The following is a 19539-nucleotide window of genomic DNA, read 5'->3' as shown; positions in this document are numbered from 1 at the left end:
GGATAGTGCATCTGCCACTTGATTGGATGATCCTGGTTGGTAGTGAATTTCGAAGGAAAATCCCATAAGTTTTGAAATCCACTTCTGTTGTTCTGGAGTTTTTACCCGCTGGTCCGTCAGAAACTGAAGGCTACGCTGATCTGTCCTAACAATGAACTTACGCCCAATGAGATTGTGACTCTATTTGTGAACAGCGAATACTATAGCCATGAGTTCTCGTTCATACACCGATTTCTGTTTTGCTTGACAAGAAAAAGCCTTACTAAGGAAGGCAATTGGGCGTGATTTTTGGACTAAAATAGCCCCCATTCCTTGCCCCGAGGCATCGGTATGTACTTCGAAAGGTAAGTCAAAATCAGGAATAGCGAGCACCGGGACCGTTGTCATTGCTGTTTTGAGAGCGTCAAATGCCTTTTGAGCAGTTTCAGTCCATTTGAAAGAATCTTTCCGAAGCAGTTGTGTTAATGGTTGTGCAATCAGTCCATACCCCTTGACAAAACGACGGTAGTAGCCCGTTAGTCCCAAGAATCCCCTTAACCCTTTTATGGTGCGTGGCGCTGGCCAAGATAACATCGAATCAATCTTCTGCGGTTCAGCTTCCACCCCTTTTTCTGAAATCAGATGGCCTAAGTATTCAAGTTTTGGTTGCGCAAATAAACACTTTTTATGGTTGACAACTAACTCATTTTCCTTGAGAATCTGAAAAACTTGACGAAGGTGTTCCAAATGGGAGTGCAAATCTTGACTGTAAATAAGTATATCATCAAAGAAAACCAGGACAAACTTTCTTAAAACTGGCCTGAAGATGGTGTTCATTAAGGCCTGAAAAGTAGAAGGTGTGTTCGTCAATCCGAAAGGCATTACCGGGAACTCATAGTGCCCCTCATGAGTCCGGAAAGCTGTCTTAGCCACGTCTTCTTCCTTGACTCTGATCTGATGGTACCCGGATTTCAGATCCAATTTAGTAAAAATTGTAGCTCCGGCCAGTTCATCCAATAATTCTTCGATTGAGGGAATGGGGAACTTATCCGGGATCGTGAGGTTGTTCAAGGCGCGGTAGTCAACACAAAAGCGCCAACTTCCATCTTTCTTCTTCACTAGCAAAATAGGACTGGAAAAAGGACTGGTACTTGGTTGTATTAATCCTGCGATCAACATCTCCCCCACTAATCTCTCGATTTCATTTTTCTGGATATAGGGATATTTATAGGGACGTATGTTAGGGGGTCTGGCCCCCTCCTGGAGGATTATGGCATGGTCTGTGGGTCTTTTGGGAGGTAGTTTGGTCGGTGGGTTGAAGACTTGGCTGAATTCTTCCACCACTTCCAGGGCTCTCGGGTCCACTTGTTCCACTTCGGTAACATCTTTGCTCTCAATGGCACAAAACTCAACTACATATCCAGCTCCTGTGTTCTGTACAGATTTCAGCATGGCTTTGAGTGATACTACGGTTTTTACTAAAGAAGGGTCTCCCCTTAATGTGACCTTCCTTCCTTCTCGGGCGAATGCCATAGTCAGGTTTTTCCAGTTAGCACACACGTCTCCGAGAGTGCTCAGCCACGCAACCCCCAATACGACATCAGCTCCACCTAATTCAAAGGGAAAAAAATCCTGTTGTATCTCTATACCCTGTATCATCAACGCAATTTTTCTGCAAATTCCTTCTCCCCTAATCGTGAAACCGTTTCCCACCATGACTCCGAAAGCCTTCCCCTTCTCCACACTCAAACCTAACCTGTGTACCAAATCATGTGAAATAAAATTGTGGGAAGCCCCACTGTCAACAAGCACAATTACCTCTTCTGTTCCCAATAAGCCTCTGAGCTTAAGAGTCTTGTCTGAAGTCATCCCCACGATGGAGTTCATAGACAGAGCAAGCGGATTCCCTTCTGAGGTGGGTTCTTCGTCAACCTCTTGCGTTATCTCTTCTTTTTCTGGATCTTCTTCTTCTTCCCATAATAACAAAACCTGTAGAGACTTATTTTTACACCGATGGTTCGGGCCAAACTTCTCATCACAGCGAAAACACAACCCTCTCTCACGTTTATACTGGATGTCGGCCTCCGTTAGTCGACGAAATCCATCACTTCTGAATGGTGTGGGTCCCCCTTTCACGGGTTTTCCCCCCCTTTCCCAGCTTCGATTTTGCACTCTCACCCCCTGTATGGTATCTGCGTTTTTCATCGCTGGGTTCCACCCATATGAGTGGCTGTGGCTTAGATCTGGAGTTGACGAAACGCGGTGGTAAAAGTCTAATTTTTGGGTCTGGTTGGTCTGGTTCTGCATGTGGGCTGGGTAAACTCTATTAGTTTTGGGTCGGGTCCTTTCTAAGACCCAATTTCTCTCTTCAATACAATGGGCCTGCTCAATTAATTCCATTAGTGTTTTGGGCCTGCACAATCTCAAATCAGCCCGCAATTCCTTCTTCAACCCATTTGAAAAAATGCCCATGAGGAGGTCTTCCCCAACCTCACGCAAAGGAGCTGACAGTGCCTCAAATTGTTCTCTAAACTCAGTCACAGTCCCTGTTTGTTTTAGAGCTACCAGAGCCTCGTAGGCTGTCCCCTGGTACGAAGGCCTGAAGCGTTCGACTATCGCTGTCTTGAACAAGCTCCACGAAAGTATCGGTGCTCGGGTGTCAACCCATTGATACCAGTTCAACGCACGTCCCTCCATGCAAACCGCTGCTGCATCCACCTTCTCCTCTTCCTGGAATTTGTTCATCTGAAAATATCTGTCGGCTCTGAAAGTCCATCCTAGAGGATCTTCGCCATTGAACACAGGTAGTTCCAGTTTTTTTCCTTTACGGTCCTCTTTGTTATTTTCGATTCCCTTCAATCGATCAAGGTTATTGGATCCTTCTGGTGTCTCTTCTCCTTTTTCCGTGTTCTTATTTTCGTCCTTCTCATCCCTACTCCTCGTCCATTCCCGCAGCTCAAGGAGGTACCCCTTGATGCTACCCATTTCTTCTTTCATGTTACCCATCTCCCTTTCAATTCCGTTAACTCTTTGCTCCATTTTTGCTTTTACCATTACCCAAACACTGGCTTTGATACCAAATTGATGGGAACCCAGCAATAAAACAACCAAAATTCACACACAGACTGCCCAGAAAATCAATAAACAAACTGTAAACCAACTCTTTGAAAATTAATATGTTAATTGAAGATTACAAGAGATCGGTCAATCCCAAATCACCCTCAACACAAGAAAAAAAACAAGGAAAGAAAGTCCTAGCAATTCGAGGAGCTAGGGGCCTCCATTGACAACCTTTTAATGAATAATCAGAATGCCTAATTCTTATTCTAACTGCCTATTTATACTAATGACCTTTACCCATTTCCTTCCACGTACCCTCCTGCCACGTGCATTTCCTCTAACAGAATCCTACTGGCAAAACAACTTTTAGAGAGCACCTTTAGTGTTGCTTCACACGTCTCACACCCCTCTGCCCTTGTGCCCCTTGTATTGATAGACCTTGTTGATAGGGGGCTTATCAATAGACTACTGACTGCAAGAGTTTCGATCTTTCTGACAACAGTCCTGAGTGCATAATCATTTCATCGTGATGAATGGTTCCATGTGAAATGAAACATGCTCATGATATTACAGTCATCTTTAATGAAGTTAGTCTCTTTTAGAAAAAGAAGAGAGCCTCCCAGTCTATGCATGCTTATGTTTGATGCATTTGTGACCATGAACTTGCTACGTACTTAGCACCTTAAAGTCATGAGGAATATGCTTGAGTGAATAAATTCTGTTTTTACTAGTTTTCATTGCCTTTGACGCTCGTTATCCTGATTGAGCAGCTAAAGTAATCAGGGCTCAGAATCAGCAGCTGCAGCTGCACAATTTTCTCCGGGGATTACATCTGCTCAAGCTGGAGGAAATAGAGCCTTTGGATTTTGTTGAGGTTATAATTGGAATAAAAATGGGAAACAATGAGTCATGCAATGACGATGGATTGATAACACATAATATTTGGATTTGTATTTGTATTAATAGTTAGCTTCATATTTATAATTTTCTGTACTTCAATCAAAGAGAAATTCAATTGTAGAAATGGTAAACAAACGAGGCCGAATTACAATTTCCTGCCCTATGTGTGGCAAATGTACAGTAAATGGCCCTTGTTTTAAAAAATATCTACGTTCCACCCATATTTTAAAATCAAACATTAAATCTAAGGGCAAAAGGGTAATCTTGTCATTTCATTTTTAATATATATAGCATATTCATCCACATTATTATCCCGTACATATTCAGACCCACCCTTGTACAAATCAACTCTACCATCCTTAGAAAGAGTTTGGACAAGCCACTGGCAAATGCTATCTGAACCCAGAAGTGTGATATGTCCTCTATAACCATTTAAATACTTTCGAGCAAATGTAGCTGGAATATGCTGCAAAATTGAAAATATTTTCACTTTTTAATACACAGACTTCTTAACTGAATTGAAAAATTGTGTGTTCAAGGAATTCAATTCAAAAGTCTTACCAAATATATAAAATCTGTACGTATGTTGTATGGTCGAAAGATAACCGTGAAAAAAGGATGATCGGACTTGAACAATTCAGCTGCACAAACTGTTTTGCACTTCTTCATAGTTGTTACAGGCTTACAGCTCTCCAATTCCTCAGAGAAGTTCTCTAAGAAAGTTTTCTTTCTGTCGTGCAACTCTGCTTCCACTTTTTGTTTGCCTATTGACTCATGTACACCTTCAAAACATATAAAATTATAAATAAGGTGTCTAACTTCACAGAGTTTACTGGGGTCAGTTCTTTGTCCGGATCTTGTGAGTTCTCCTCCTCTCAGACCATCGTAATGCAATTCAACTTCATCTACAGCAGTCAGCTCACTATCATTGAGCAGCTGTGTTCCTACATCTCAATTAAAGCAACTTTTTGCTTCCAAATGACACTTCCTCTACTGGTTGCACGTTCTCCGAATAACCCCAAATTTAGAGTTGTTATTGCAATTGTACATATACTTTCATAAAAGGCAGGACATATCCAGAAATTTCTATTAGGGTGAGCTAAAATAAAAATTAATTGCACATTAATTTTTTGTCTACTAATATTTATATTAAGATAAGCCAAAATCTAGAAATTGAACATATTAATATTTAAAAAAAAAAATTATGCCCACCCTCAACTAGAGTTGCATCCGCCCCAAATAAAAAGCCTTGTTTATTGAAGAACTAGGAGCTGGGCAGGAAGGGCTCGAAGCCAATATTTCAACATAGTTAATATCTTCTATATGTTTCTCAATGGGACGTTGCTTGGCATGACTAGGTTCTTCCAAGCTACTACAAGTATCTCATGGATACTTTATATGCACACTAAAAATTGAATTCCCTTGATATTTGAAGACCAAAAGATATCCAACATGAATAAAGCAATCTTCTACGAGTTCATGCCAGCCGTTATCAAACCACAACTTATGATCATCTTTTCTTAATTCTACCAGCCAGTTGGGAATAGTGAGTTTTGCGGTAGAAGAAAGTTCATCTCCAAATTTCCGAATGACCTATCAGGGACCCTCTGCCAGAGAAATTTAAAAAGAAAAAAAAAATCAATTTCAGAATCTCCACAAAATCAATTTAATATGAACAGGCTTAATATCTAAGCTGATGATGAAATAGCAACAGAAGATCAAGTAGAATGAGATATCCATCCTAATGATGTGACAATTTTATGAAGTGCAAGATATTATAACTAAGAAAAAGCATGGAAAAGTTATTCTCCGCTAGCAAATGTAACCATAGTTGAGGTGAAATTAAGAATGACAAAACGTTTCTTGTAAATTAGCTGTGTTTCAGGATAGAGGAAACATGGAATCGCAAAGACAAACTGCAAGCCCTGTGCAATCTTCATAGTCTTCAAACATATTATGGGATTTACATAACCAGATTTCAGAAGACCAACAAATTGCAAGCCCATTCCAAATTATGGTGGATACCATTTAGAATTTCCAAGGAAAAGTAGAACAACATTGAACGAAATAGAGACACCAGCGAGAACAAAACAACAATAAAGCAAATCATAGATAATAAACACAGAGAAAATAACATGCACGATTTACCCTGGTTCACCCAATATGGGCTACGTCCGCCGAGTCAATATTATTCAATATTTCCTCACCTCTTTCTCTCTCTCATTTACAATGAAATAAATTGTCCTATGATTTGCTATCACGCTCATAACAAGAGAAAAATATGTTTATATACTGTTTAAGTGACAACTAGTTTACAAGGATTCTTATTCCTAAGCCCAACCCAAGAAGGAGTTATAACTAAAGAAATCCTACCGCGTTATACATTGAAAAGCCTAAACCGCCTACGGGAGCTACGCCCCCCCCCCCCCCCCCACCCCTGCCCACTCACTGGGGAGCGAGGCCCCCGAATACGTCTGCGTAACCCAATAATGCTGAAGTAGTCGACAACTCCAACATTCTCCCACTTGACGAATACTTCACACAATGAAGGCCTACCTCATCAACACACCGTGTAAACTTCGTTAAGCTCACAGCCTTGGTAAGAAAATTTATAGCATTAACAAGTGTATCACCTTTTCTAACAACACCAATTTTTCCTTCTACCTTTTGTCTGATGAAATGGTATTGTATGTCAATGTGTTTTGATCACGAATGAAAGGCAGAATTCTTGGCTAAGTAAACAGCCCATTGATTGTCACAACCTATCTTCACAACATCAAGCTTGAAACCAAGCTCTAAACTCAATCTTTGAAGCCACATAACTTCCTTGCCAACATGTGTCAATGTCATATATTCTGCCTCAGTCAATGACAAAGCCACAGTACTTTGCCTTTTACTCATCCAACAAACAGCAGCACCAAATAGAGTGAATACATACCCACTTGAGATCACCTCCCCAATCAGCATCCACAAAACTTGTCACCTCTAGCTCATCCCGAGTCGCCATGTCCCCATAACATAATGCTAAATCAGAGGTCCCACGCAGATATCTAAGAACCCTCTTTATAGCACTCCAATGCTCCTTGCCAGGATTTGACATAAAACAACTTAAACTCTCACTGCTTGTGCAATATCAGGACTTGTGCACACCATGGCATACATCAAACTACCTACATCACTAGCATACGACACGTATGTCATTTCTTTAGCATCTTCCTCAGACTTAGGGCATTGATCAGTAGACAATTTCACTCCCAACATCATAGGAGTCTTCACAAGTTTGCAATCTACCATGTTGAATTTCTTCAACACTTCCTCAATGTACTTTCTCTACTCTAACCACAATTTGCAACTCTAACGATCTCTTGTAATTTGCATACCCAAAATAAAATTTGTAGCTCTAAGATCCTTCATGTCAAATTGTGCAGCCAACAAACCCTTCACAGAGTTTATCAACTTCTTGCTATTCCTTATCAGCAACATATCATCTACATATAAGGTTAAAATAACAAAGACATTTTCTAACCTTTTTACATACACACGGTGATCCACATTGCTACGGTTAAAAACATGCTGAAGAACATAAGAGTCGAACTTCTGGTACCACATCATTGGTGATTGTTTAAGCCCATACAGAGACTTCGTCAACCTACACACCAAGTCTTCCTTCCCTTTACATACAAACCCCTTAGTTTCCCTCATGTAAATTTCCTCCTCTAAATCTCCATGTAGGAATGTCGTTTTTACATCAAGTTACTCAATTTCAAGATTATACGCAACACCAATAGATAGAACATACCTAATTGATGTTAACTTGGCCACAGGAGAGAAAATCTCACCATAATCAACACCCTCAATCTGTGAGAATCCCTTTGCAACGAGCCTTGCCTTATACTTTGCAATTGTTCCATCTGCCTACAGCTTTCTTTTGAACACCTACTTGCAACCAATTGCCTTTCTATCCTTAGGCAATTTACATAAAACCAATGTATTATTCTTGTAAAGTGACTGCATCTCTTCATTCATTGCAAGCTCCCACAGATTTGCATCTTCCATGGCTCTAGCTTCATTTACATTCCTAGGTTCATCACCTGTCACATTCAAAGTATGCAATCCACTCAAGACACTTAGAGAGAAACGAACTGGCGCACTTCTAACTCTTGTAGATCTTCTCAAAGTTGGCGACACCACAACTTCATCATCAGAATCATCCTCTGAACCATCTACAAAACCTCATCAGCCACACTATCAAATTTATCTTCATGATCAGATTCTGTAGGCTCTACATTTGCAATCTCTGTAGCAATATTAGGAGTCACCTCCTTCTCTTGCTCTACTGTAGTCACATCAAACTGGACTTTCTTTGACTATTCAGGATCTTCAGGAGCTCCCACAGGTTGTTTTACCTCTTTAAAAACAACACCTCTGCTGTAGATAATGCTTCTACTCACAGGATTCCACAACTTGTAACCCTTGATGCCATCCTTGAACTCCACAAACTTGCATTTCTCAGATTTACTGTCAAGCTTGTTTCTCTTCTCCTTTGGCACATGCACATATGCATCACAACCAAAAACTCGAATAAAAGACAGATTAGGCTTCTTACCGTACAGGGCTTCATATGGAGTCATGTCTTTAACAGAAGAGGTAGGAGATCGATTCTTCAAATAACAAGCCATTATAGTAGCTTCAGCCCAAAATTCAAACCCCAAATGCCAGTTGGTAATATAGATCCTTCATAATCCCATGAACATTTACTTTGCCTTGATGATCTATTCAATGAGTAAACAATTAAAAGATTCTATATAATGTTTGTTAATGAATATAATTAATTAAAAGATGAGTTTTGGGAAATCCTGAGTATCATTGTATTCTAATTGTAGGTGCTTGAGGATGAATGGATATTCCATGTTTAAGGGGCAAGTGGAAGGAAATTGAGAAGCAACATTGATGCATAGGTTGATTTGAATACTTCAATTACACTTTAGACTGATATTCGAACATATCCAGTAGGTGTATAGTCTATTTATTGATTAATTTTGCTGCCTTGGCCTTGTTGAGACACAGAAGCAGGAAGCCTATAATGGATCTCTCTTTGTCCTACCGTGTGGACCAGAAATTCAATCAATCATCGCAAACACACGTTTCTCATTTTAACAAATTCTAATTATCAATTTTGTTGACGTTTTCATGGGCATTGGACAAAACGACAAGTTCCTAAAACGCAGTCACCTAATTAATTAAATAAATGGAGTACCTAAAGCCAGCTCCAATGAAAGACATGTTGGCTCAGATTTCGTAGATCCCTTCCATAAATTAAAAACTATTGTAAACTGGTATGTGTCATCAATAGATCTTTGGCACTTTTCTTGAATAATTTGGAATTTTATGACGTATATTCTAGGGGTGTGCAAAAGAACTGGCAGGTACTTGGGGTTCAGGTTCCTACCCAGAACCAACCCTCATAGGTAGGCTCTGGTTCTAGAAATAAGAATTGATTGATTCTAGTTTCACCCTGGCAGGAGTTGGGAACCAGAACAGGAACCAAGATCTGGGTACCCACCTAGAAATTGGGATTGAATTATAATTTTTATAAACTATTGATGGTGTTTTGGTAATTTTTAGAGGGTTTATTTATCATTTCTTAAAAAGTATGGGATAACTAAAATGAACCAGGATACCGGTTCTTGGCTTCTAGGAATCGAAATCAATTGGTTCAAGTTCTGGTTCCAAATCTAAGAAGTCGGTCAGCTCTGATTCCGATTTCGGTTCCTTTAAATTTGGGCAGGTACCTGGACCTGGGCACACCCCTATATATTTCAGTATTTAAACTCAAATTGTGGAAGTGTAAAACTAGAGGTCAAGTATTAAATTGGTGTAATACGTAGAATTGAAGTTTAAAGTGTCTCAAAAAATATTTTAAGGGAAGCTTATTTTATCGCCACAACAATTGTTCCACCATACCTTGCAAATAAAGTGGACAGCCCGTACAATTCTTGGTTACTGACACAACTCTACTTAAAGACGATATCTTCAGAAAGAATATGTTGCTTATTTAAAACATTAAACCTATCTTTAGTGTTGCAAAAAACAACTAAAAACCAAATTGAACCAGGAAACCGGATCGAAACTGAACTGGAAAATCGGTTTTCCAGATTAATCGGTTTTCCAGATTAACCGGTTCGGTTTTGGTTTTCAAAAATAATCAAACTGATTTTTTGGTTCGATTAACCGGTTTAAGGGCAATATTAAACCGGTTTTGAAAAAAAAAATATATATATACTTTTTTTCCCCACTTTTTCTTGGGTATTGTGTATGCAGACTGCATTTTGCTTCTCCTACACTTTTTCTTGGGTCTACTTCTTCACTCAATTATTTTTCTTTTTGTCTTCTCCTTTCATTACTTTTTTTTTTTTTTTTTCAGTTTTTCTTCTCCTCTTCCTCTCCTTCACCAATTTCCTTTTTCTTTTTCCTCTTCTTCTCTTCCTCTGCTTCTCCACTTTCCTTTTTCTTTTTCGTCTTCTTCTCTTTCACTTTTCTGTTTCTTTTTCTTTTTCATCTTCTCCATTTCTTCTCCTTCACTACTTTTCTGTTTGGATTTGGATAAGAGGCGAGAAGAGAATGCCATGATCGGACTTTAGCCTTCTTCTTCTTTGATGGTTTGATAAATTTTTAGCTTTAGGGTTTGTTTGGAAGCTCTGCGTCTGTGTTTTTGCTTATGAGATGTCTTAATCTGAGACTAATTCTGTGCGTCTCAGGTGTTGGTTTGCTTGTTATGTAAGTTGGATTGTGATTTGGGGTATTTGAAGTCGACGGCTGTGAGGCACCCATCTGGTGTCCTTGTTATTATATGTTATTATAAAGAGTCCAACTTCAAATTTTATTAAAATCGGTTTATAAACCGGTTAACCGATAATCGAAACGATAATTTGATTTAGTTAATAACTGATTCAAAGGATAATTCGGTTTGGTTTCGGTTCGGATTATCTTTTGAACCAAAAAACCGATTCGGTTTGAAAAGTGTGCAATCCGATTCAGTTAACCGGATTTCCACACCCCTGCCTATCTTGTTGTCCAATAGACCCATATCCTATCTACTAAAACATGACAGTTGCTGCTTTAAATATCAAACAGACCTAACAAATTAAGGAAAAGGAATAATAAGTCAATCTTATCAAGATCCAACTAAATTCAGACACATTTTTATAAATAAATCAATGGCTGACCGAATTGCTTTAAGGGTTTGTGTTATGAAATATTATCTGTTGGGGATGAACTCCAGCTCCTCTAATACATGTCAAAATAACCTATAAATTTGCCACGCTAGCTACCACATAAGTGGATCGACATTTGATATCATGGGTTCAAACGATTTCAACAAACAAAGGCTTCGTTTGGTTGCATTTTGGGAATACTACTTTGGTTGCATTTTTGGGAATACTAAAAGTAGTATTCCCAAAAAAGTTAAACAGTAAAATACCCAAAAACTAGAGTTTTTGGGAATACTACTATCAATATTATTCAACTTTTTTTAAACCCCTTAAATTTGTTAATTTAATTAAATACCCCTAAATAATTTTTTTAAAATTACAAAAACACCCCAATAATCCACATTTACCAGATTCCGGCCACCACTGTCGGAAAATGGTCGGAATCTGATAGGATGGCGCAGTACCGGTTGAATCTGGCTGGTAGTGCACCGATCTAGCCTTTTCTGGCCATATCAGTGCACGACCGACAAGATTCAACCAGTCATGCATCGATACTATGACTCCAGCCACTCTTCGGCCGTGGTGGCCGACTATTCGTATTTGAGGGTGGATTGGGGGTGTTTTTGTTAACTTTTAATGTTTTATTATAGGGGGTGTTTTGTAAATAAACAAACATATGGGGTATTTTAGAATTTGTAAATCCTACATCGTAATACCCGCCCAATTCAACTTTTTTTCAAAAAACTTTTCCCAAAAACACAAAATTGTGAACTAAACGGAGCCAAAATTTCTTTCTATATATTGAGAATTTGTGAGGGACAAGCAGAAGTCCACCCCCCAACATGTTGAGGCAATAATTCTCAAGAATATACCCTATTAGAGATACATTATTGATGAAAATTGGGTAGCTGAGGGCAGAGGCATGTGATGTCCCTATTATTGTTGCCTAGGAGAACCTGGCCGTGGTTGAGGTTACTTCATTGTAGGATTGGAAATAAATGGAATGAAAGAAGTTTTCATGCTATGGGTTGGATTCTCAATCTCCAGCAGTTGATTTTTATCTCAACTTATGTTTAACATTATTGCCAACCTCCTACAATGAAATGCGAGGACAATATGCATGGTTGTCCTCAGAGCCGTCAAATCCGAGTATTATTTGATCATTATGTCTTAGATTTTTTATCATTCTAATTCAATGGTTGAAAGAGGGGACTCGATTTTTGGTTTCTTATTCAGTAACCCTTTGCCTTATCTTTGATAATTATATCAGAATAAATTCCAATATTTACAATCATTCATTGCCAATCAACATTCACCCTTCATAATCACATCACTTTTATATAAAAATCAAAATCATTTTTTATATTTCTTTCCTTCAACATTTAATCTTTTCTCTTTTTTAAATACCCCATTTAAAGGAATAAAAAAATGGACATGAGAAACAGTTACCACTCCTAGGTATATGTTTTTTTTTTTTTTTTTAACTATGATATTTAGTCTAGTTTACGTTTACCTCAACTATTCCTCTATCACAAATGTGGTAAGTAACCACAAGGTGATTTAAATTCAGGAAGCCAATAAAGCGAACGAACCTGCTTAACCACCAAGTCAATCCCTTACAATTTTATATAGTTATTTCATTACAATAAAATTAGGAATTCTCGCCACCGTAACTCAGCATGATGGTCTCCAAGTTTGCACATCAATCTTGAAAAATTCCCTACCGATTTGGGTTAATTGGAGTTGTATTAAAGAACATGAGTTAATTAGCAAGTGGGTGGAGAATAGCAATCCTGTAAGCGTTTGCTATGAAAAGGTACTCACAGAGAAATCCTGTTTGAGCATCCCAATCGTGTCAAATCATATATCTCTAAGATTCTTATTGAGTTGCTATCAACCAATTTATACTTTATATTATTGAGTTATCGCCACTCAATTATTATTCCCGCATCAATGATCTCTAGGTAAAGTCATCACAGTTCATGGCGTAAGTAAGCCGCTAAATATGCTCAGTGCCAAATGCTTATAATTTCATATCTCTCAAATTCTTTTCTTATATTAAACGCTACAGGTATACAACTTTGACACTTATTTTCAGCCTTGTCAAGTCTTATAAAACAATGCACTTTGTCTATTCCCAAATTTCAATATTTTTTTTTTTTTTTTTTTTGGTGCGGAGGTGTCTGGACTAACTGATTGTCGCGATGCCCTTTCATTTAACGAGCCGTTAAGAATCTAATTAGGTCGGTTGATATGATGATAAATGAAAAAAAAAAAATTATGTGAGCATATACTATCTGTAAATTCAAATATTTTCTCAATTAACAAAATTAACAGTGAAAGACAAAATATTGAACGCCTTAGTTTTAACCTATATTATATATATATGAATTAAAGGCATAGAAAAATACATTATTCTTCTAATACGCCATTGTTTTTTATTTGGATCTAAGTTTGACTCGATTTCTTAGAGTAGTGGTTGGTGCAATTTGGTTCAGCTTTAATTTATTGGTTCTACTTAGTTTTGACATTATATACTCTTTCTTTATCATAAATATCTTTGTCATCTTAGTCAAGTTAAAGGATTTCCATTTCGGTTCTGAAGATCTTAGTTTTTTGGGGTTTTTTAAGCTAAAATATTCAGTACCCCAAGCTTGCATACCGATTCTTTTTCATAGTAAAGCTGTAATAATAAGTCCCTGAAATACAATTCTGGGTTTTTCCTCTGTAATCAATTGGATCACCATGATGGAAGGACAATCTAGCAAGAAGAAAGGTAGTGATGCAACGCCACCAGCCCTCCAAATGAACGTTGATTCCCAATTCTCAGCTGATCTTAGCTCATATGAGGCCGCTTGTACACTTGATCCGGACTTGCAATCCTTTGATAATATTATTGATGAAAATACCAGCCGTGTTATCACATCACTTACTACCGGTGTTGAGGTTCGTTCCTTGTCTTTTGACTCACTCAAAGAAGTCACTGGATCTCTTCTTGATATGAACCAAGAAGTGGCCAAAGTAACTCTAGAATGGAAGAAAGATATAGGGAATAATCAAGAATTGTTTGATTTGGTTGAAGAGTACTTTGAGAGTAGCATCCAGATCTTAGATTTTTGCACTGTTTTTTGAGAATTGCCTTAAGCGTGCTCGAAACAGCCAATTAATTATTGAGCTTGCCGTTAAGCAGTTTGAGGAAGAAATGGGATTACAGGATGGGGTTGATGAGAAAAGGTATGTCAAGACATTGGAGGAACTAAAGAAGTTTAAGGAAGCTGGGAATCCATTCACAAAGGAGTTCTTTACATTGTTTCAGTTGGTGTATAAGCAGCAGGTGTCTATGTTTCATAAATCGCAGAGAAGAAAAAGAAAGCTTAAGAAGAAACTGAAATCCATGAAAACATGGAGGATGGTGTCGAAAGTCTTGTTTGTTTTTGCATTTGTGTCTGTATTAATTTTCTCAGTGGTGGCAGCTGCCATTGCCGCTCCTCCTTTCGTTACAGCTTTGGCTGGTGCATTGGCTGTTCCAATTGGTTCAGTGGGGAAATGGTGTGACTCTCTCTGGAAGGGGTATGAGAGTGCGCTGAAAGGGAAGAAGAATTTTGTTAGTTCGATGGAGATTGGCACTTTCATTAAAATCAATGAGTTGGCTCATATACGAATATTTGTGAACAAATTGGAAATTGAGATGGAGTCATTATTGAACAATGCTGATTTCGCTCTCAGAGAAGAAGATGTCGTGAAGCCTGCCATCGATGAGATAAAGAAGAAGTTGGAAGTTTTCATGGAAACTAGTAAGGTTTTATGTAAACATGCTGATAAGTGTAGCAGTGATATAAGAAGGGCCAGGACAGTGATTTTACAGAAGATAAATCAAATACCTCAATAATTGAAGAAGCCTTCTGGTAATAGTACTGATGACTTTCCCCATGATTGTTATATTATTATGTGATGTGCTAGGTAAAGAACTACTAACTCTACACCACGGATCAATTGGTTTTGAATTGATCCTTTATAAAAGTTATTGTGTTTATAAACAGGCATAGTGTTAATGTTTTCAGATTTGAACTTCTAGTTTATCATAATTTGTTCATTGTTTGCCTTCAATGATGTGATATTGCTCATGTGCCAAATTATTGTCAAGTGCTATTCTATTATAAGGGCATGATTGGACAATCACGAAGTTGATATTAGACTTGTAGTCTTCATTCTTCTACAATGACTAGCTTGAACTGGGGAGTTGTTATGTTGGTAGGGGTAATTAAACCCAACTGGACCATTAGACCATCTGAGATATGCAATGGTCCAACTAAGGGTGACGTTATCTCCTAGCACTGTAATAGTACCCTTTAGACTGATATGTGAATGTTGTTGCTTCAAATTAAGAGTCAAATCCTAAATTTAAAAGCACTTCGGTGTGCTATATGTTTAAGGTGCATATGGGTGTGTTTTTCTGGGAAGTGTTTTCCACGTTCCTTAATTTTAAAACTTTTATTTCTTTATTTCCGTCCCAAAATTTCAATATAGATTAGGATAAAAAAAAATAGATTACTGACTGCAAGAGTTTCGATCTTTCTGACAACAGTCCTGAGTGCATAATCATTTCATCGTGATGAATGGTTCCATGTGAAATGAAACATGCTCATGATATTACAGTCATCTTTAATGAAGTTAGTCTCTTTTAGAATAAGAAGAGAGCCTCTCAGTCTATGCTTATGTTTGATGCATTTGTGACCATGAACTTGCTACGTACTTAGCACCTTTGACGCTCGTCATCCTGATTGAGCAGCTATAGTAATCAAGGCTCAGAACCAGCAGCTGCAGCTGCACAATTATCTCTGAGGATTACATCTGCTCAAGCTGGAGGAAGTAGAGCCTTTGGATTTTGTTGAGGTTATAATTGGAATAAAAATGGGAACAATGAGTCATGCAATGGCGATGGATTGATAATACATAATATTCGGATTTGTATTTATGGTTAGCTTCATATTTATAATTTTCTGTACTTTAATCAAAGAGAAATTCAACTGTAGAAATGGTAAACAAAGGAGGCCGAATCACAATTGGCTGCCCTATGTTTGGCAAATGTATAGCAAATACCCCTTGTTTTAAAAACTATCAACGTTCAACCCATATTTTAAAATCAAACATTAAATCTAACAGCAAAAGGGTGATCGCGTCATTTCATTTTTAATATATATAGCATATTCATCCAAATTATTATACCGGACGTATTCAGACCAACCCTTGTACAAATCAACTCTACCATCCTTAGAAAGAGTTTGGACAAGCCACTGGCAAATGCTATCTGAATCCAGAAGTGTGATATGTCCTTTAAAACCATTAAATACTTTCCAGCAAATGGACGTAGCTGGAATGTGCTGCAAAATTTTAAATATTTTTACTTTTTAATATACAGGCTTCTTAACTGAATTGAAAAATTGTGTGTTCAAGGAAATGAATTCAAAAGTCTTACCAAATATATAAAATCTGTACGTATGTTTTACGAGTCTGAAGATAACCCCGAAAAAAGGATGATCGGAGTTGAACAATTCAGCTGCACAAACTGTTTTGCACTTTTTCACAGTTGTTACAGGCTTACAGCTCTCCAATTCCTCATACAAGTTCTATAAGAAAGTTTTCTTTCTGTCATGCAACTCTGCTTCTACTTTTTGTTTGCCTAATGACTCATGTACACCTTCAAAAAATAGGAGATAATAAAGCCAATGAGAATGCATATAATAAGGTGTCTTAAGTTCACAGAGCTTACTGGGGTCAGTTCTTTGTCCGGATCTTGTGAGTTCTCCTCCTGTCAGACGATCGTAAATGCAGTTCAACTTCATCTGCAGCAGTCAGCTCACTATCATTGAGCTGTTTTGCTACATCTCGAGTAGAACAATATGTTGCTTCCAAATGACACACTTCCTCTGCTGGATGCAAGCTCTCCGAATAACCCCAAATTTAGAGTTGTTATTGCAATTGTAGCATACACTTTCATAAAAAGCCTTGTTTATAGAACTAGGAGTTGGGCAGGAAGGGCTCGAAGCCAATATTTCAACATAGTTAATATCTTCTATATGTTTCTCAAGGGGACGTTGCTTGGCATGACTAGGTTCTTCCAAGCTACTACAAGTGTCCCATGGACACTTTATATCTCAGAGGTTGCTAAATTAAATATATGCACACTAAAATTTGAATTCCCTTGATATTTGAAGACCAAAAGATAATCCAACATGAATACAGAAATCTTCTACGAGTTCATGCCAACCGTTATCAAACTACAACTTGTGATCATCTTTTCTTAATTCTACCAGCAAGGCACGACAGTTGGGAATAGTGAGTTTTGCGAATGCCTATCAGGGATCCTCCGCCAGAGAAATTTAAAAAAAAAAAAAAAAAAAAAATTCAATTAAAGAATCTCCACAAAATCAATTTAATATGAACAAGCTCAATATCTAGGTTGATGATGAATTAGCAACAGAAGATCAAGTAGAATGAGATATCCATCCTAATGATGTGACAATTTGATGAAGTGCAAGATATTATAACTAAGAAAAAGCATGGAAAAGTTATTCCCAGATAGCAAATGTAACCATAGTTGAGGTGAAATTAAGAATGACAAAACGTTTCTTGTAAATTAGCTGTGTTTCAGGACAGAGGAAACATGGTATCGCAAAGACAAACTGCAAGCCCTGTGCAATCTTCATAGTCTTCAACCATATTATGGGATTTACAGAACCAGATTTCAGAAGACCAACAAATTGCAAGCCCATTCCAAATTATGGTGAATACCATTTAAGATTTCCAGGGCAAAGTAGAACGACATAATCCCATGTAAATATCGAGGCCAAATTAAAAAATGTACAGAAAAGGAAAAGCACTCACTCCTTTTAAGGGCAACTTAAAAGAAAAGAAATGAAGAAAGGAAAAAACAAGGAAAAAGAATCATTGAAGGCAACAGATAAAGAAAGAAAATAAAAGGGTGCTATTGAAGGAAAACTATGTAGCAGGGGCTTCATTTCGAGTTCGGGATCAAGGAATTTTTGTTTTATAATGTAATAAATTATAAACTCATACATCTTGAGTTTGATTAGTATACAGTATCGCATGATTAAATTACAATAATAATTTTGTTAAGTGATTATTAGCTACATAAAAAAGATCACTTAATCCAAAATTCAAGCTCGAGGCCTTTAAAGTTCAAGAAGTACAGTCCAAACACAAATTATGTGTCCCACAACCCAAATTATGCTAAAAGCAAACACAAATTAAGGATCGACCAAATGGACATTCTCAATCTTCTAAAATTACCCAGCAAAAGTTTGAAGTTACAAGTCCTTTAAAGTTCAAGAAGTATAAGGCAAGCTCACCAGCTTCCTGTCCTGGATAATGGAGGCCACAATTAACTTGTAAAATATGCAAGACCTTTTGTTCTGCAAGTATGTTAGTATGGTTCCCATAGAATGTGACAATGTTTGGGTTACCCTGGAAGTTGTTTGCTTACCATCATCAAGAACCATTTTCGATTATTACTGTGCAGGAAACATCTGGGTTTGGTTACTTTGGCACGAACACTCTCTGATAATTGAGAGTTCCTAGGCTTCATTATGACTTCTTTTTGGTGGCCAATTGTGAAAAGTCAATAAAAATATGTTTTGAAACCACTTTCAGTGAAATGCTTGTAGTTAATCTCAGTATTGAACAAATATTGTTAAACGTGGAGGAATCCTTTCCCCATGTTGCTCCGAATATGGTCTTCTGATCTTGTCTTCTTGTTCTAAACCTATTCCTCATAAAGTTATTTAAAAATAAATAAATAAAACACCGAGGAATAATTGATTTATCACACTCAAAAACTGCACAGCAATTATAATATCTAATACAAATAGATTAAATTAACGTTCATATATCCTTACAGCTTTATTTTTAGGGCAATTAATTTTATTAGATCAAATTTCTTAATGTCATGTTTAAGAATCAATTTTTTTTTTTTTTTTTTTTTATCATGGGAGGTGTCTGACCGGAGGTTTCATGTCAATTTCGTTACTTGCTACCATTGGTATAGGTTCAATATCATCATTTATTTTATTTTTTTAAGTTAATTATTGTTAATGAATTATCTTTAAGAACAGGAAAAATTAATAAACTTTATATAAACATACATTTTCTTTATAATTTTTTGATTATTTTTATAAATCATCATGAGCTATAAAAAAAAAAAAAAAGAGAAAAAAAAAAGAGAAATCTATTTATTCATTATAAATTTACTAAATTAATATCCATATGAAACAAAATTAAATTACCTCATCGGGATCAAGTGCTTATGAAACGTTGTCGTTCAACGTTGTGTTCAGTCTTTGACTGACAGCCGTTTGCCGGGGCTTACGCT

General features: G+C 37.3%; 2 pseudogenes; one reads left to right on the top strand and one right to left on the bottom strand.

The window, feature by feature from the left end:
* Positions 1-13675: 13675 nt before the first annotated feature.
* LOC116129170 lies at positions 13676-16125 on the top strand (annotated as a pseudogene).
* Positions 16126-17298: 1173 nt separating this feature from the next.
* Positions 17299-18670, bottom strand: LOC116129166 (annotated as a pseudogene).
* Between the last annotated feature and the right edge of the window lie 869 nt (positions 18671-19539).

This window comes from Pistacia vera, unplaced genomic scaffold (assembly GCF_008641045.1).
Source record: "Pistacia vera cultivar Batoury unplaced genomic scaffold, PisVer_v2 Contig208, whole genome shotgun sequence".
NCBI lineage: Eukaryota > Viridiplantae > Streptophyta > Magnoliopsida > Sapindales > Anacardiaceae > Pistacia > Pistacia vera.
The sequence above is the reverse complement of the archived record's forward strand: the minus strand, read 5'-3'. Positions and strand labels throughout refer to the sequence as shown.